The sequence below is a fragment of the Pan paniscus genome, chromosome 15 (genome assembly GCF_029289425.2).
Source record: "Pan paniscus chromosome 15, NHGRI_mPanPan1-v2.0_pri, whole genome shotgun sequence".
Classification (NCBI taxonomy): domain Eukaryota; kingdom Metazoa; phylum Chordata; class Mammalia; order Primates; family Hominidae; genus Pan; species Pan paniscus.
In genome coordinates this window covers 56,699,142-56,719,776 of record NC_073264.2, presented here as the reverse complement: position 1 = coordinate 56,719,776, position 20,635 = coordinate 56,699,142, and the positions used below count along the sequence as shown (strand labels likewise).

Here is a 20,635-nt window from a genome sequence, read left to right as displayed (position 1 = left end):
TCAAGGCTATAGTAAGCCATGATTTCACCTCTGCACTCTAACATGGGCGACAGAGGGAGACCCTCTCTCAAAAAAAAAAAAAAAAAGACAGTGTTGAAGGCCTTATAAAACACATTATAATTATTGCTGTAGTTTTCGTTCTTTGTAAGTTGCACTCACTTTAATTTTCCACTGAAGTTTTTGAATGCAGGGTATTTGACAGTGTTCACAAATAAATTTGCTGACTTTAAATGAATTTATAATCTCACTGAGAAAGGAAGTATATAGTATCTACAAACCTAACTAGAGCAAAAATCCTAACTTGAGCCTCCATATGGTTCTACTCTTCCAGCTCAAGTACCATGTCTACAGCTAGTTCTCCTCCTAAAATTCCAGAGCACTTATTCTCTATTTACACAGACATGCATATAATTCTATGAGACAGTAAATGGTTTCAACTAATATAGCAAGGCAGCAACATACTGCAGTGTGATAAAGAAAATAAAATTGAACTCAAAATCTAAAACAAATCTAAATACATACAAAAATTTAGTTTGCTCTAAGTTATTTGTAATCAGTAGAAGGCTGTATCATTCAAATCGACTAAAAACATCCAAATAAAGTTTCAAACATAAGAAAAAATATAAAGCACTTGAGGGCCGGGCGTGGTGGCTCACATCTGTACTCCCAGCACCTTCACAGGCCACAGTGGGTGGATCACTTGAGGCAGGAGTTTAAGACCAGCCTGGCCAACATGATAAAACCCTGTCTCTACCAAAAATACAAAACTTAGCTGGGTGTGGTGGCACGCACCTGTAATCCCAGCTACTTAGGAGGCTGAGGCAATGAGAATCACTTGAACCCAGGAGGCAAAGGGCTGCAGCAAGCCAAGGTCACACCACTGCACTCCAGCCTGGGTGACGGAACGAAAATCTACCTGAAAAAAAGAAAAAATATAAAGTACTTCAAAACACAAGAAAATAGGCTCATTTTACATAGTTCTATATGTTTAAATGTTTGTAAGTATATTCCATTTGCAGTAAGAATTTTTAAAAATAAATGATTCTACAAATCATTTTGAAAAAACAAAAAATTCAATGAGAAAAATAGACAAAGCATTAACCATTTCCTGAAACGGCCATCAAAACGCAAAAACTCATCTAAATTCCTATTGTCCTAGTCAGTCACTACACCAAAAGTATAATGGCCCCGGAGTGCACAACATAATTATACAATAAGATAAGAGGAAAAACATTCAAAGCAAGCAAAAGACAAAACAATCCAGGAAATCCAAACACTGGAATTCCCCAACATGGGAATCCCATTTACAGTATCTTTTCTAAGATTAACTTTATAGACCACACTAAAATTTCAAAGCTATGGTACAATTTCTCCTTTTAAACTGCAAGACAGTTATTTCTATGACTCACATCTTATTAACACACCACTTACTTCAGCAATATCCATTCTAAAGTACTGCTAACCCAATGTGAAATGAATACAACTAATGCCAGAAATGAGTAATGAAATTTAATTTCTCCATTAGGTATCATGTCACAACAAATGAGACTTCTATTTTTTAATCAAACTTTTTTCCCTTTAATATGAGAATAGATCAATCCATTTGAACAGCTTTCCCAAGAAACTGAAAAGGAATTGCAGAGGTCATAGCTGCTGAAAGTATCTTTCAGACTTTTGCTTACTCATCATGCCCAAACCAGCCCATTTTCTCAGGAAAAGGCACTGCTCATTTAAAAACACTTCCATGGGAAATAATCTGGTTAGAAGTTTATTCGGTAAAAAAAAATCTAATTTATAATTAGACAAACTGAAAGCTTTAATACCAAAAAAGTAATAACTTTTTAAAACAGTCTTTCAAATCAACACATAAAATCAGTTTTCGAAGACAAAAGAACATGTCATCAAAACTGTTCAAAAATTAACACTACAACATGAAATTCATACCGTAAAACAGCTACACCATGTACAGAAGCTTTCCTCCCCTTAAAATCTACCATCTTGACCTACTTTTCCTTTCATAAGATTTCTGAGTAAGAAAGGGCCATCTAATCCAACTAGCCACTCAGAGATTAGACCCAGCTGAACAGGCAGCCAGCCTATGTTTGAAAAGCAGGGATGAATACCTCCCATAAACCCCTTTTATTTCTTTAGAAAGACAAGTTCTTTTTAGTTTTGATCCAAAATCACATCATCCTATAACTTCTCCCAGTGGTCCTAGCTCTACCCTAACCATAACAAATCTGTCCAATCCCACTACCACAGGGTAGTCTTAATAACTGATGCTTAAATTTAATGAAATTAAATTTAGCAGCAAATAGAAAAACTTACTTCAAAATTTATCATTCACAAAAATTTCTCATCCTTTGGAAAAGTTTAGCTAGGGTATTAAAGTTGAACATAACGGGTTAATTAATAAAATATTAATAAAATAACTCTTAGGTGTATCACCTTAGGTCACTCAACAATGGAAGTACTAAAATGATCAGATGTTTTAGGTATTATGTCTCTTCTGGGGATATTCTTGCTTATCCCCAGAAGAGACATAATACCTAAAACATCTCACAAACTAAACATAAAATGTAAATTAGAATATCAAATACTATCAAAAATGACTACTGAAAAAGTTTTGCTTATGTAAACAAGAATTTTTAATTATTGTCCAAGAACACCCAATTAAAGGCAAAATAGCCCAAATACACACAAAAAGTTTGGTATATTATCACAGTGCCATTTCAAATCACTAAGTTAAAAAAACAGATTTAATAAGTAGTATTGACACAAATGAGAAAAAGACACAAGAGAAAGCTTGTTTGCTTTTCCAAAGGCCAGAAGTCTCCATTAAGATTTTACAACCTTAAATTCTGATCTACAGTTTCTGCCAATCCAGAACACCCCCTACTGCCCCCTTCCTACCACAAATATTGACATAAAAATGGCTCACGGATCACCTGAGGTCAGGAGTTCCGAGAACCGCCTGGCCAACATGGCGAAACCCCGTCTCTACTAAAAATACAAAAAATTAGCCGAGCGTGGTGGCGGGAGCCTGTTAATCCCAGCTACTCCGGAGGCTGAGGCAGGAGAATCGCTTTGAATCTGTGCTTCTGTGCGGCAGAGGTTGGCAGTGAGCCAAGATTGCGCCACTGCACTCCGCCCTGGGCGACAGAACGAGACTCTGTCTCAAAAAAAAGAAAAAAAATGGCTCAATGGCCACAAAAGCCCTGGGACTCAGGAAAAACTCTTGGGAAGGAAAAATCTCTCTGGAAAAAAACTACCTCTGTCCAATCTAGTCTGTACAGTATAGTATTTGCAGATATACTCCTGCCAGAGGTGAACTTCCAGTCAAAATAAACAAGAGTAGCACATACAAACAGGGAGTAGATCCCAAAAAAACTGATAACAGAATGTGAAAGACTATTAAAACAAAAATTTCAGCCATTAGAGTTATAAAAGAAATCAGAAACACAGAAAACACTCATAAAAAAACAGAAAACTTAGAACTTGAATTTTATAAATTATGTGTGTACATACATATGTACACAGACATACAAACACCCAGCAATTAAAAGCTAAATGGCCTGATAACTATATAAAGTTGAATTATCAAACAAGACAGACGATTAAAAAACTGACAATGTACCACAAAAAAATTATACATAAGGGAAAATATGAAAGAAAAATTAACAGACATAAAGGATACATGAGAACGTCCAATAAATCCAATGGGAATTCAAGGAGAGGAAAGAACAAAGAAACACAGTGGCTGAGAATTTTCAAAACCTGTTGAAAGCTATGGATCTTCCAATTCAGGAAAGGCAACAAAATTTGAACAGAATAAAAGATATTTAAACATTTGTTGTAACGTTGTGTAACTTAAGCAAGTCTTGAAAGCAATACAGAAAAGAGTACCGAAAAATTTAGACTTACATAGTACTTAGCAATAGAAGCCAAAGAATAATGTAATAAAATCTCCATAGAAACAATGACCATTAATTACCACAGAATTCTAGACCCTGCTGAACACTGGAATATTAGTTTTTAGAAGCAATAAGTCTGTCAGCTATGCAACAAACAAAACTGATCAACATTAGTAAATAATTAGTAAAAATTAATTCAGACTTTATATGAAATTTACTAATCCAGAATGTAATTTTTTTTTTTAATGAACAGTACCTCTTTCCAACCAGAGTATGACTGATTGAGGAACCAATATTCTTTTTTTTTTTTTTTTTTTTGAGATGGAGTTTCGCTCTGTCGCCGAGGCTGGAGTGCAGTGGTGGGATCTCGGCTCACTGCAAGCTCCGCCTCCTGGGCTCCCGCCATTCTCCTGCCTCTGCCTCCAGAGTAGCTGGGACTACGGGCGCCCGCCAACACGCCCGGCTAATTTTTTGTATATTTAGTAGAGACGGGGTTTCACCATGTTAGCCAGGATGGTCTCGATCTCCTGACCTCGTGGTCCGCCCGCTTCGGCCTCCCAAAGTGCTGGGATTACAGGCGTGAGCCACCGCGCCCTGCCGAGAAAGCAATATTCTTATTATTTCACTAGGGATTACAGCTGACCTTTGCTTTTCTCTAATAAACTTTTCAGGAATGCACAAAGAAGAGTGCTAGCAAAGAGTTTTCCCTCTCTGGCCCCTCAATTACTCCAAGCTTCCGTATACAAAGCCATATGAAATTAGGATAAATCTTCACAGATAGTCAAGTACACCAATCAAATGGTGAAAGCCTGAATTTTTTTTTCTAAACCTTACAATCTATTCTGTAGTCTACATTTTAATTTCTACACTTCTACAACCTACATTTCTACTTTTTTTTTTGAGATAGGGTCTGACTGTCGCCTAGACTGGAATGCAGTGGCGCGATCTCGGCTCACTGCATCCTCCCCCTCCAGGGCTCAAATGATTCTCTGGCCTCAGCCTCCCAAGTAGCTGGGATTACAGGTGCCCGCCACCATGCCTGGCTAATTTTTGTATTTTTAGTAGAGATGGGGTTTCACCATGTCGGCCAGGCTGTTCTCAAACTCCTGACCTCAAGTGATCTGCCCGCCTCGGCCTCCCAAAGTGCTGGGATTACAGGTATGAACCACCATGCCAGCCCTTCTACATTTCAATTTTAATGTTCATATTCCACAGGGAAATTCCTATCATTGCTATTTAAGAAACAGCAAAGATATTCGACATCTACGCAAACAGTAAAATTGTGAATAAACAGCAAAATCTTACACACAATCTAAAAACAAGTACAAATGAAGAATCCGATAAAATTAAGAAATGTTCATTCTGATTCACTGAAATTAAGAGGCATTTGCTTTAATACATTCACAATCTTACGTGTTTATCATTCTCTGAAATTGTACCTTAAGAACTATGGCTTAAGAAAACATTCCCTGAAGACTTTTACTCACTTATTACACAAAGTTTAGCTTATACTACTCAAAAAGTGTAAGCCAAATGAGTAACTCCCCTTTTCAAATATATGTTCTCCCATCTATCTGGGAGCCCAACACAGAGTCCAACGCACAATGTTGTCAAATATTTACTTCTCTGAACATAAATAACTTTATATAGGTGGTCCTTGTGAGTTCTTCCCTTTGGATTTTTTTTTTCAAAATAATCCTTCATATATACAGTATATACTAATCCTATTTGTGTTCACTGGTACTCTGAAACACAAAATCAAGGATGTTTTATCATGATATGGACTTCACCATAATGTTCTATTCTTGAAGCTGCAAAAAGAGTCTATGACAGAAAAAACATCAAAAAGTACAGATATAATTACCTTGAATTGGAAATAAGTGTAGCTTTGATATATTAACAAAGTTTAAGTCTACAGTGGCAAAAAAAACTTTGTCAAAAAAAAAAAAGGTTCTATTCTTTTGACATCACTCGCAATAATAGGAAACCTAAGCAAAAAATTAGTGAGAGACCCGATCTTACTAAGAACCTTAGGGAGCTAACGCCAAGAAAAAGTAGTCCTTGTGATTTCACCAACTGAAAGTTGGTTTAAGTATGTCAATTATGTAATTAACATAATTAAAACACAGCACACCATGAACCTTCAAAATTTGTGATTGCAAAGACTGCCTTCCAGACAACAGAAATATGAGGTAAGAGGATGAAAGGTGATCAGTTATCAGAACCTAAAATATAGCCACAAGTAGAGGCTCCTATCCTATGGTCATCCTTAGAATCCATGTTTACAACACAACCACCTCAACAGCCATGCAAAGATAGATGTTGCCTTCAACAGACACAGCTGCCATGATCCTACATTTCACGTTCCATGAAAGGCTTCTGCTTTCCTCACTATTAGAAGATGCCTAAGAGTTAGGGGGAAAAAAGTAAAAGCTATTAAATATCATGTACTAAAAATAGAAAGTAGTCAAATTAAAATTGATGAATTTATTTTAGGTAAATCCAGACAATGTTACTAAAAAATACAGGCACATCAAAAGCCATCCACTATAAACCATTTATTTATTTTATTTTTTTAATTTTACATATTTTTATTTATTCTTTTTTTTTTTTTTTTTTTTTGCTATTGAGTCTTGCTCTGTCGCCCATGCTGGAGTGCAGTGGCACGATCTCAGCTCACTGTAAGCTCCGCCTCCCAGGTTCACACCATTCTCCTGCTTCAGCCTCCTGAGTAGCTGGGACTACAGGCGCCTGCCACCACACCCAGCTAATTTTTTTGTATTTTCAGTAGAGACGGGGTTTCACCATGTTAGCCAGGATGGTCTTGATCTCCTACCTCATGATCCGCCCACCTCGGCCTCCCAAAGTATTGGGATTACAGGCGTGAGCCACCGCGCCCAGCCGCCAAACCAGTCACTATTAAAAAAAATCACTCCGATACCTTTTTAAATAAAAGGGTTACTAAATCAGGAAAACCCAATACACATTATGGAATGTCTGATTTTGTCAGAACAGTCAATAAAGTAAACAAGCTATCCTTGGAGATAAGATTGATAAATCCTGAACATGGCTGAATAGTGGCATAAATTGGAGAATATTTAAAAGGTTAAAAAATAATATCCCAAAGTTGACAATTAATGGTTTAGAAAGTATCTTAACAATGTACCAAAAAACTAAGTCTGACCTTACTAACATTTTAATCAATTACTTAAAGATAATCTTGCCAGTTTACAAATGTGTTGAATATGAGGATGAGAACAAAGGGCAAACCAATTAAAGGTTTCAGAACGTAAGATTTGTATTATCCTGTGTTACTCTTTGAGTTACCTGGTTAGAATAGCAGAAATTCTGACAACTAGTTCAGATAAGCTGGAACACCACGTTACTAAGTCTACTACAGACTTAACCACATCATGAGCTGTTCATTTAACTGGTTTTCATCAAAATGGCTCTTGAAAATTACCACTTTTCAAGCAATGACCTTTTTTGGTATTAGTGACTGTTTACCTAAGCACACACAAAATATTCTATAGAGTGAAATTTCAACATTTATGATTTCAGACTCAATGTTTTATTCAACACACTCAATGTTTTATTCAACATTAATTATTTCCCATCAGCGTATATCATATGGAACAGATCTATACTGTACATACAGTACACTGGATGAACCTAGATATGCTTTGTGTACATATGCAGAGCAAGAAAGTCAATGAGCTTCCAGCTCCTACAACTCCGTCTTTTCTGCATGTGTTCTATTTCCCGTGTTGTGAACAACTTGTGTTTGTTATTGCCCTAGTGGTGCTTTTCTGTGCAGACAACTTAAGTGCGTACTGAATGCAAGATAACTCTGAACTCCAGAAAGCTTGAATTGGTGAAAAAACACAGTACAGAAGAAACAGACTTCCCAAAAAGTGACACTCTACCAACTACACTACCATCCACTATCAAATCTTCTTTCTCCTTTGGCAAATACAATTAGCCTTCATTATACTACATTATTATTTTATGTATAAAGTGTATTTACTTTCAACTTGTTTATACCTACACAAATTTGTCTTCATTGTTAGATTAATATTTACCTACGTGTGAAAACTGTTTGGGATGAAATACCGCATCATAATTCCCTACTAAAATTAATGGAAATATGCTTTCATTTAATAGCTTTTAAATTAGCAGCAGGGTTTTCAAGAATGAATTCAAAACATTGGATATTTTATTTTCAAGTTGGAGATAACAAGCAAAAATATTTCAGACAACAATGGATACCAGTCCAAACTCAAAAATGAAAAAAAAAAAAAAACTCTACTCTGCTTGAGTGGGAACAGCAACTCCAAAACAGAACGAAGAAACACAGGATGAGTGAGATCGAGCAGCAAAAGCAAGAATCGCATTTCAATGCTTAAAGAGTCTAACTAATTATTATATAATCATAAATTAGTGTGATGCTAATATCAGATGTGTTCTGTAGAGCTGAATAATATTCAACAAGATTAAAAGATTTGTGCAAAGGAAGGGAACAGATCACTGAACTAGAGCACTCAGGATACACTATGAATACTACTCAGGATACATAAGCTGGGATTCAAAAAACAAGTAAGCCTAAGATAGGTAGAAATGAAGATAACGACTTCCAATAAGGAACCTCCTCCAAATACTTAGTAATAGTGTGAAATATTACTTTTGCGCCAACCTTTTGCACGAATATAAAAGGAAATTTAAAAGATATGGCTAAACTCAAAACTAAGATAAACATCGTACTGGGTGAGAAATGCAATAAAAATTCAAAACAGTAACCCATATCTTAAGTGGAGTAGAGGGAAGAAGGAACCAGGAAGATGGCTGGATAGTTCAGTTCCTAAAGGTAACAGCAACAAAACAGAACCAGGTTCATCGCCTGACACCAAGGGGTCAAGATTTGCACAGCTTGTAAAAAGAGAGGTTTCAAAAAAATAAAAAGGTAAAAAAAGAGAGGGGAGGAGAGGGGAGAAAAACAATGACACTGCAAATCCAGAGCTATAACTTTACAGAAGCTCCAAGCCTGGAGAAAAAAAAAAAGACAACAAAACATCCGATGTCATAGCAAATTAAAAATTAGTAATTCCTTAATGCAAAGCTAGTGTTCGTTCACATTCCCCATGTACTTTGTAAGTATTTTGTTATTCCTTGACTGGTATATTTCTTGTCTCCTTTCACCTACTATACCTATCTCTTTATTTGTCAGTTTCTTACAATTCTTAGAACTTTTAGTTGGGAAGGGAAAAAAAACCAAGCAGCTAGTCCTAGCGCGTTTCCCAGTGTGAATTTTGTTGATAGTACCCTCACAGTGTTTAACAAGTTTTCTTTTCTTTTTTTTTTTTGGTGGGGGGGTTGTCTATTTCTGATCAATTAGTAAATTCAAAAATAAGATTAAATTTCAGAGTTTTTATTTGAATGCAAGAGTTGTCAAAATAATGAGTCTGTCCAACATTAAAACCAGTTTTTTTAATCCAAAACATAGCAAGAAATTTAATGAGAAAAAACAATCATATAAAAACATGAATTCACACCAGATGTTTGATGAAATGGTCTGACAAAGATTTTTAAATTTGAACATGTTAAAGAAGGAGATAGAGGTTTTCTAAGTAGCAAAAGGGTTGCCAAACAAAAAGAGAATTGAAACAGGTGATTATGAAAAAGCAATTCCAAATTTAAAATATGAAAATTATAGATACTGGCATATAGACTTAACAGATACAATACACTCTAGACAAAATAGAAAAATAAAATGGTAAATTGCTAGACAGTAATGAATTCACCTAGTATGAAGCACAGAAAAGAGAAAAAAATGATAGAACAATTAAAAACACGGGATAAACTTAGCCTCCAAGACAGGTCTAGCAAAAGAGAAAAGTGAAAATAAAAGAAGCAATATTTAAAGAGGTGAGAATTTTTCAAAATTAAAGATCTGATTCCTCATACTGTAAGTATACTCTAAGTACAAGCTGTATACATAGAAGTTTGTCCATACATATTCAAAATACCAAGCACAAAGATCTACTTCACAATATATGTGCAAAACAATTTAAGAAAACCACATGCAAACACTGGCATCACTGTGAAATATTTACAAAACACTTAGGATGTCAAATAGGGACTGGAGGAGGGACTTCAAAGTTTATTGAATAACTATCCAAAGTTTCTTTTTCAAAACACTCCTACATACAGTCATCCCTCAGTATGCACCAAAAATTAGTTAAGGACACACACAGGTACACCAAAATCTGCCCATAGTCAAGTTCCATAGCCCATCTACTCAGGTTTCACCATCCTGCTCCACGTATAAGTGGACTCATGCAGTTCAAACCCATGTTGTTCAAGGGTCAACTGCAATTATTTTCTTATGACTCTAAAAGTAAGTTGTAGATGCAATCCTCGAAACAACTCCATACTGTCAAAGTATTATTTCAAAGCATCTATAAATAAACACATTTTAGCCCTTAAAAACTGAAATGGTAAGCAGTGGAAATCTTGGAAAAAAGAAAACAGCATAAAGGGGAAGAAACAAAAATCAATTCCAGGGAAAGAACTGTGAGACAACATAAAACTTTATAAGACAACATGCAAGAACATCTTCATAACCGTGAGGTAGAGAAGAATTTCTTAAACTAGACACAAAGTACAAATTATAAAAGGAAAACACTGATAAATTCAACTACATTAAAATTTTTAACTTTTAACAGAGACACCATAAGAAAGTCAGAAGACAAGCCACAAAGTAGGAAGACATTTATAACACATAATTGGCAAAGAATTAGTATTCAGAACATATGACGAAATCTTGCCACCCAAAAAGATAAACCCAACAGAAAAATGAATAGTCATTTCAGAGAAAAGGAAACTAGTGCCTAGCAAACTCTGAAAATATGTTTTCTCTCATTAATCAGAAATGCAAGGCCAGGTGCAGTGGCTCACGCCTGTAATCACAGCATTTTGGGTGGCCGAGGCGGGCGGATCACCTGAGGTCGGGAGTTCGAGACCAGCCTGAGCAACATGGAGAAACCCTATCTCTACTAAAAATACAAAATTAGCCAGGTGTGGTGGTGCATGCCTGTAATCCCAGCTGAGGCAGGAGAATCGCTTGAACCTGGGAGGCGGAGGTTGCAGTGAGCAGAGATCGCACCATTGCACTCCAGCCTGGGAGACAAGAGCAAAATTCCGTCTCAAAAAAAAAAAAAAAAAGAAAGAAAGAAAGAAATGCAAGACATACAATGTATCAATTCACACACAATAGGCTAACTGGTTTTTGCCATTATCATGTATAGGGAAGAATGTGGAGCCATCACACATATACACTGGTGACAGGAATAAACTGGCACATTTATATTGGAAAGAAAACAATTTACACGAACTAGTAAAGTTGAAAATGTCTGTCTCCTACAATCCAGCAATTCTATTTCTAGCTAGTCATAAGCCCCAAAACTATCTACACTCTAGTCTCAATTCACTAGCGATTAGCATAAAACTTAGGTCTTGACTAGCGTTTTTAGTTTTAATGAAACAGAACAGCATGGAATAGTATACCTGATAATATACTGAGTCATAATTTAAAATGTGTTTCTTATTGTGAGTGGTAACAAAAAGTTTGAAAAAAAACACTATCCTAGAGACACAAGTGCAACAAATAGACCTATGCTAGTCAAGGTGTTCATAGCAGCACTGTGTATACTAACAACAAAAATACCTAGAAACCCAAATGTCCAACAGGAAACAGGTTGTAAAATATTCATACACGAAGTAGCCAAATCAGTTAGAGCTACATACAACATGGTGAAAGAATATCCTGGGCCGGGCATGGTGGCTCATGCCTGTAATCCCAGCACTTTGGGAGGCCAAGGCGGGTGGATCACAAGGTCAGGAGATCGAGACCAGCCTTGCGAACATGGTGAAACCCCATCTCTACTAAAAATATAAAAATTAGCTGGACGTGGTGGTGCATGCCTGTAATCCCAGCTACTCAGAGGCTGATGCAGGAAAATCGCTTGAACCTAGGAGGCAGCGGTTGCAGTCAGCCAAGATCGCGCCACTGCACTCCAGCCTGGGCAACAGAGCGAGACTCCACCACAAAAAAAAAAAAAAGAATATCCTGATAACAAGGTTGAGGGGAAATAGGAAGTTACAAATAAACTCATACAGAAGGATTCCATTTAGAGTTCAAAAACCAACAAAACAACAAAATAGTTTAGGGATACAACTAGATCTGGCAAAACTAAAAGAAAAGCAAAGGTAAGAAAGGTAGTGGTTAGAGTGTGGGAAGAGACATAAAGAAATAAAAAGGATTATGTTCTCAAACTGGGTATTAGATACAAGGCTGTTCATTATGTCTTTATATCTTACACGTATTCTTAAAATATTATTTCATATGTATTTTATTTTAAAAGAAAAAATTTAAAGCTGAGAGGTACACAGGTGTTCAGTACACAGATGTTCATTTTACATTTAATCTTTAAACTGTACATATACATTATATATTCTCTTATATGTCTGAATCATTTAATAGTGGTTTCAACTTTCAATAAAACAATAAAAAGACAAGTAGGAAGAGATAAATGTAAATCAAAACAAACAAGCAAACAGGCATAAGTTTCCCTGCTTCTTAACTTACACAATTACAATAAAAGCACTGAATAATTGTAGAAAGTTATTCCTACTTTGGAAGAAATTTTCCCCAAAAAGAAAAGTCCTTTAAAATAAGAAATCTGTTAAAAATGTTTACAGAAAATATCTAGGTTTGTATGTGTGTTTTTTGTTTTGTTTTGTTTTTACTTATTACAAAGCTACCTTAAGAAATCAGATAAATAAGGCTGGGTGCAGTGGCTCACACCTGTAATCCCAGCACTTTAGGAGGCTGAGGTGGGCAGATCACAAGGTCAAGAGATCGAGACCATCCTGGCCAACATGGTGAAACCCCGTTTCTACTAAAAATACAAAAATTAGCTGGGCGTGGTGATGCATGCCTGTAGTCCCAGCTACTCAAGAGGTTGAGGCAGGAGAATCACTTGAACCTGGGAGGCGGAGGTTGCAGTGAGCGGAGATCGTGCCACTGCACTCCAGCCTGGGCGACAGAGAGAGACTCCATCGCAAAAAAAAAAAAAAAAGAAAAAGAAATCAGATGAATATAGTAACCAAGAATAATAATTAAAGAATCTGTGGCCCAGCATGGTGGCTCATGCCTGTAATCTCAGCACTTTGGGAGGCTACGGCGGGTGGATCACTTGATGTCAGGAGTTCGAGACCAGCTTGGCCAACAAGATGAAACCCCATCTCTATTAAAAATACAAATATTAGCCAGGTTTGGTGGCAGGTGCCTGTAATCCCAGCTACTCGGGAGACAGTAGAATCGCTTGAGCCCAGGAGGCAGAGGTTGCAGTGAGTCAGAGGTTGCAGTGAGCCAAGATTGCACCACTGCACTCCAGCCTGGGTGACAGAGCGAGACGCCGTTGCAAAAAAAAGAATCTCTTTATACCAAAAGTAGTATGTTATTTTGAATGCTGCCAGGACTTTCTGCTTAAATGAAGGTTACATAACACTGAAAGGATATGAAATATAACTACCAATTTATGCCAGTAATTAATCCTAAAAGAGCAGACAAAAATTCGGCTTTCATCACTTTACAACTAACTTATATTTATGAATTATTTCTTTTCTCCCCAAAACCTCAGACAAGGTAAATGCCTCGGCTGTATTTTACATATAATTCCAAGGCTAATCTTGAATGTATAACTGACCTTTGAACACTATGGGTTTAAACTGTGTGGGTCCACTTCATGCAGATTTTTTTTTCGGTAACTATATTGGAAAATTTTTTGGAGACTGCAACAATATGAAAAAAACTCACAGGGAAACCACAGCCTAGAAATATTGAAAAAAATTAAGAAAAATGTCATGAATGCGTAAAATATATGTAGATCCCAGTCTATTTTATAATTTACTACCATAAAATATACACAAATTATAAAGTTAAAATTTATCAAAACTTACACAAACCAGACCCTATATGGTTACCGTACATGGTGCCATTTGCAATAGATGGAAATGTAAACAAAGGTCAAGATACAGTACCAAATCACAACTGCATAAAATTAACTGCAGTACATACTGTACCACTGTAATAATTTTGTGGCCACCTACTGTTGGTATTACTGTGAGCTCAAGTGTCTGAAGTATCCCTGACTCCTATCCATGACTCTAATTATCTCCACATGAGCATTCTGTCCTTCCAGTAACAGTATCACAGTAAAAAGTGATCAAAGTTCTCGCATATTGTTCATCATTTTTAGCACAACACTGTAAACCCTGAATAACACCATGAGACCCACGCCAAGTGCCACTAGTAATGCTGGAAGTGCTCCCGAGAAGCAGAGAAAAGTCATGACAAGGAAAAGTTGAATTACTTGATATGTACTTAGACTGAGGTCTGCAGTTACAGTTGCTCACTGTTTCAGACAGATGATTCAGCTTACAGATGATATAAACTTATGGTATCAATAAACAGTACAGTATTGTAAATACACAGTCTCTTATGATTTTCTTAGTAGCATTTTCTTTTCTGTAGCTTTATTATAAGAATACAGTATATAATACATATAACGTACAATATACATGTTAATTGACTATTTATGTAATTGGTAAGGTTTCCAGTCAAAAGTAGGGTACTAGTAGTTAAGTTTCTGGAGAGTCAAAAGTTATACAAACATTTCTGACTGCACAGGGTGCTAGTGCCCCTAATTCCCACATTGTCCAAAGGTCAGCTGTATTTTTTACTTGAAAAGTGCTCCAGAATTTTCAAGCTCAGAAATACTTCAAGTTAAAACTAAATCCAATTATTTAGACTAAAAGAAAAAAAAGAGTGAAAGAATTAAGCCACTTTTACAAAAGGATTCAATTTAAACTTAAAATTACAGCAAACATCTAGTCAAACTGGAAGCTATTTAAGAAATGATTCCCCAGCAATAGAGTACCAAGCACAAAGATTACCCAGCACAGCACCTGAAACTGTACCCAGAAATAAGAGCACTAAATAGAAGCTTGAGGAATTCCCTTCACAGAAATCATGACATTCAGCCAACCTCAAGAGACCCAGATTATGAAAACTATGTAAAGTAATTACGGAAACATTTCAAATGAACATGACTTCCCAATAAAGTAGGCAAGTACAGGTTGGTGGCACATAAGTGAATTCAACCTGTGTGGATATTACAGATTTAAGGCAACATCTTCAATGTTCTGCAACATAGCATTCAGAACACTAGGGAGTTTTCAGTGCACAGCTTAGCTTGTCCAAATTTATTTCAGAAGGTAATTAGATCTAAACACAAGCATTCACTAAATTATTTATGTACAGATTCCACTCAAAACACTTACATTACTGATGAACAAGATTAACTGGGACTAAGCACACGCATTTTGCTGAAATTCGTGTTTCAAATTGTTTTCCATTCCGCTCTCCCAAGAGTAAACCTAAAACCCTTATTCTTAGAGTTTCACTTTATATGGCATACCAAATATCACTGTTAGCCATGCTAATAATGGATGGCAAGTAAAGCAAAAGACTCAATGAGTCCCAATCATTTTCAAGCATCAGACCACCCATTCATTCAAATTGAGCACTACCTAGGTGTCAGACATATAGTTCACAGCGATGAACAAGACACAGTCCCTGCCTCACATTGTTTATATTCTTGTAGGTGAGGCAGATACCAAGAAAGAAATAAGCGTATTATAACATCAGGTTGTGACTGATAGTGCAATTAATAAAAATAAGGCTGTGACAAAGAACAGGGAGGGTATGCATTTTTAGGTAGGGTCAGAGTTGGCGTTTTCGAGGTAACCATTAAGAAATGTCTATAAGATCACACACGAGTAACTTATAATGAACATATGCAGGAAATGAAACAGAAAAGTTTCTTGGAAACAAAAGGACGACATTCTATCTACTGCTTTCCATATAACTAAAACATTTTATAGCATGTGGTTTAAGTAGCTTTTACTGTTTTCCCCACTTGAAAAACTTCAAGTCTTTAAATTTAAATCACTAGTTTTAAGAATTAATCTTCTAATTCCTATGCGGGGGAGGGGGATCCTTATAACCTTCATTTAGCTTTGTAATGCCTAACATTAGACAGCTGCACATGGACAGCGTTTTGTTTTCTTCAGAAAGCATTCTTATAAAACAGCTCAACGGGTAAGAATGGGCTCTAAGTCAGAATGCCTCAGTTAAAATTCAGGCTCCTCCTAAAGATATTTGTGTCTTTGAACAAATTATTTGTCTCTCTGGTTTTCACCAAATAGTACCTACCTCATAAGGTTGTTGAGAAGATTAAATATGATATGATATGATAATGCACCTAAAGCATTTAGAGTCTGACAGCAAATATGTACTCCAATGTTAGCTATCACTTATGAGGCAACTACTGAGGTAAGATAATTCTTTAATGAGCCTTAGGCAGGTTAATATAGGTTAAGATCACACATGCAGTAAGTGGTACTGACTAGCAAAACTAAATTCAAGCCCAAGGTCTTCAGGCTCCCTAGTGCCCAAGCTGTTTCCACTACCCCACAGAACATTATGTAATTAAAGAACTGGACAATAAAGAACTTGCATAAAACCTTAGAGTTAATAAGGTCTAAGACCTGTAGGTCTCCTAACTAGTGACTTCCAGCTTATTATACCAGACCAGATTGTTTCCTTGACAACTCAATGACTCATGCATAAGAATAATAATTGTCCCACATTTTCCAGTGAAAATGCAGTGTAACATCATGTCTCCTGATAGACAATGTACACTTACTTGAATTCACATAAGTTCTGAAAACTAATTGTAGATGTTACTCAGAGTCAAAATAAAGAAATAAGGGTAAATAACATTCTCTTCTAGTAATTATAGGCTGCTATGATCCTACGGCCCCTATGGAACCTATTCAAAGTGGAAGCTGTCTTACAGGATCTCTCACTGGATTAACTGACATTCTCCTCCTTTGTAAAAATACATGGGCTGGTGTCTTCTGAAAGCTGTTTCTGGCTAGCAGTTACTCTCCTACTCACTTATTTCTATATATCTATCAAACATGAAAATAGAGTCAAAAGGTGTTATTTCTATAAAAATGACATTAAATCCTTTGGAAGGCCTTGATGAATAACTGGAAAAATCTATAAAGATTTTGTACTTGGAGAGTTTCCCAGTGCCTATCTTTTCATTCCACTTTAAAGAAACCAATACTAGAAATCATAGATAATGCTTTTAGAGTACAATCTATGAAAGGAAAATCAGGATAACCTTTATTTTAAGAAAAGAAATCAGTAAAAATAAAAAGGCAAATAAAAGTAAAATCAAATATTTTAAGTGAAAACATTTAAGGTGCACATATATTTTGATTCCTTGCTTTAACCAACGTTTTGAATTAACTAACAAATGGTCCTAATCATGTGGAGTATGTAAGAGGGTCTCCACCACACTCTAACATCATTCCTTCCACCAAGCAGCTCCCAAAGGCTCCATGCCACTTTCTTCCACTCTCTGACCATCCCTGAAAGAGGAAAGGAGCAAACTGAAAACTACATGTATCCAATAATGAGTTATCCATCAAACGAAGGAATGCGAGATTTTTTTTTTTTTTTTTTTTTTTTGAGACAGAGTCTCACTCTGTCACCCAGGCTGGAGTGCAGTCGCACCATCTCAGCTCACTGCAACCTCCACCTCCCTGGCTCAAGCAATCCTCCCACCTCAGCCTCCCAAGAAGCTGGGACCACAGGCACACGCTACCATGCCTGGCTATTTTTATATTCTTTTTAAAGATGGGGTTTTGCCACGTTGCCCAGGCTGGTCCCAAACTGCTGGGCTCAAGCAATCCACACACCTTGGCCTCCCAAAGTGCTGGCATTACAGATGTGAGTCATCACACCTAGCCAGGATTTAATTATTGTGTTCAACAAATTTTTATTGAGGACCTGCTATGTGCTAGACACTGCTCTGAACTCTTAAAGAGTCATCAATAAAACAGACAAAAAGCCTACCCTCATAGAAGCTATGTAATACTGTGTGTTTGGGGGTTATGTGGAAGAGACAATAAACACAACCAGGAAATTATATAGTATGACAGAAGGTGACAAATGCTATAAAGAAAACGGAGCAAGGTACAAGAATCAGACGTAGGGGAGTGCAGTTTTAAATAAAATAGGCACATCTTTTTAAGAAACTGACATTTAAAAAGCAAAGACTGGACGGAGACAACAAGCCATGCATGTATCTACAGGGTAACAGCCAGTGTAAAAAACAGCTCTGTTTCCTCCATGGCACTTGTCACCTTCTTGCCAGGAGAAGTAAACAGTATATAATTTCCTCATTGATTGTGTTTATTATCTCTTCCTCTTGCCCTCAAACATACACTATTACATAACTTCTATCAGGGCAGAGCTTTTCGTCTGTTTTGTTTATTGATGGAGCCTAAGCGTTTAGGGCAATGTCTGATATGTAGCTGCCCTTAGGAAAGCCATTGGAGCCAGAGAGAAGTAAGCAGAGGGACAATAGTAGCTAACCTTAGAGGTAAGGAGGAATGAGGAGAGTGGAAGTGTCCAGATTCTGTATGGCCTTAAGGACATAAGAACTTCAGCTTTCACTGTGCATAGAGAAAGTCACTGTAGCATTCTGAGAAGATAAGTAATATGATCCAGTTGTTGTGTTGGAAAGACTGCAGGGAGTTAGGGCAGAGGCAGGGAGATCAGTTAGGAGGCTAATTGCATAAATCTAGGTAAGAGATAAGAATGGCTTGCACCAGGCTGGTGAGCAGTGGAAGCAGTAAGTACTGATTGGATTCTGGTTATATTTTCAAGATAAGACAGAGCACAGAATGCCAAGTGTGAAAGAGATAAGTCAGGGATGACTCCAACGTTTTTTTACCTGAATGTTTGATGGAAACATCAAACATCAAACATGTTTGAGGAAAAATATGGAAATTTAGTTGGAGTTGACTACTGCACATCCAAGTGGATAGGCCTAACAGGACATGTGGAAAGTCTGGGTTGGAGATATAAATATGGGAGCCATCAGCATATAAGTATTTAAAACCATGACACTGGATAAGATTGTCAGAGGAATATAAAAAGAAAAGTGAAACAAGGACTGAGCATGTCAACTTTAAGAGTAGAAGATGGAAGATAGAATGAACAAAGCAATTAGGAAGGAGAAAGCCCAAAAAGCAGAATGTCCTGGAAGAAGAGTGCAAACAAATTACATTTAGTGTACAAATCACTTTGCTGAAACCAGATTTAAGTTACGGAAAAGTTCTTAATCTCCCTGTAGTAGCTAGGACGACTCGTAAAATACTAAATCATAACTTTTTTTAGGGTATGTCTTCTAAATTTCCGAGGAATATTATATTTCCTATCAGAGTATCTACTAAAACTATTGTTAGAGTTAAAAGTATATCTTGCCTATTTTCTTTTACATAAAACCAATTAAAAGCTTGTACCATTTTTTAAAAAAGAAAAATAGCATAGTTTTCACTGCTACCTCTGTCAAAAACACATTTAAGCACAACAGCTCGGCACACAGTTGTAAACTGTCATTATTTCTCTTTCTCTAGACCTCAGATACAGAAGGTTAAATTAAACCCCTTAGTTCACAGCACATAAGGGTCTTCCCCTTAATGTTTAATTTTCTATTTATAGAGGAGGGAAAAAGGCTTATATTCTCATCTAGACCAATATTTTCCTGGTGATTTGAAAATAAATTACATTTTTTGATTGGGACAAAGTCATGTTCACAGGAACTGAAAGAGGAAGCAATGAAATGCAATTCTCTTTGAGCATGAGTGATCATCAATGTCACTTCTAGAGAAATAGTTACTTGCTTGTATCCTCTAAGTATACTCTGGATTTACCTTCAAAGTCACTAAAAACAGTACAGAGAACAAGCAGGTCATAAGGTGTATTCTCAAATATATGAACGATCTTGCAAAGCACGATTTTTCTCATTTCCTTATTACATATTAGGTCAGATTCCCAAGAGAACCAAAACCTTCCTAGAACCACTTAAGTTCATTAACAATTTTATATTTTAACAAAGTATTGGAGATCTTTCAGGTTAAAACTTAATTTGCTATAAAAATTATAAGCATACAATTAAAAAGACACGTTCCATTCAAGTTAAGAAATTAACTTACACATAGGAAATGTATAAGACACATTCAACTTTTAAAAAAACGATTATGATTCAGTATTCTACGTGTCATCTTAACCATGACAGGCTGATTAAGAACTTTTAACCATAACTTAAATTCAAGTTAAGAACTTAACAACAGTGACAATCTTAATATGGGTTCTTTAGAAGTCTCAAAAAGGTTTTCACGTTTTAGGCTCTTTTAAAAAGCCATCTTGACTGATATTAAAAATATAATTATTAAAACGATCTCCCTACCAAAAGCAGATTAAAGCCTATAAACTAGAAGGGAGACTGAAGTGACGCATTTTTAGGGAAAAACACAACATCAAACGGAAGAGACTACTGGTATTAAAAGAATATAGAAAGATCTAAATTGGAAACAAAATCGTAAATGTCTCTTCATAATGCTGACGCTGAATCATTAAGAGTTAAATACTTGTTATTCTTTATAATTTTCAAGTATTAAGAAAATTTTTCAATAGATCTTGTTATATTTTCAAATTCATTATCAGCCTCAAGTAA

General features: G+C 36.2%; 1 protein-coding gene across 39 annotated transcripts in view; it reads right to left on the bottom strand.

Annotated features, from left to right (window-relative positions):
- The window catches only part of KTN1 (kinectin 1), a 104,696-nt gene that overhangs the window by 81,821 nt on the left and 2,240 nt on the right, over positions 1-20,635 (bottom strand). For 14 of the 39 annotated variants that reach the window (XM_055097624.1, XM_055097614.2, XM_055097612.2 and 11 more), the window contains exon 2: positions 793-916. The exons of 16 other annotated variants lie outside the window; for them this stretch is intronic. The gene's annotated coding sequence lies outside the window, so the exon portion shown is untranslated. Of the gene's footprint in view, positions 1-792; positions 917-4,170; positions 4,509-13,681; positions 20,591-20,635 lie in introns of those variants that run through there. 9 more of the 39 variants (XM_055097615.1, XM_063596228.1, XM_063596231.1 and 6 more) reach the window with 3 other exon arrangements.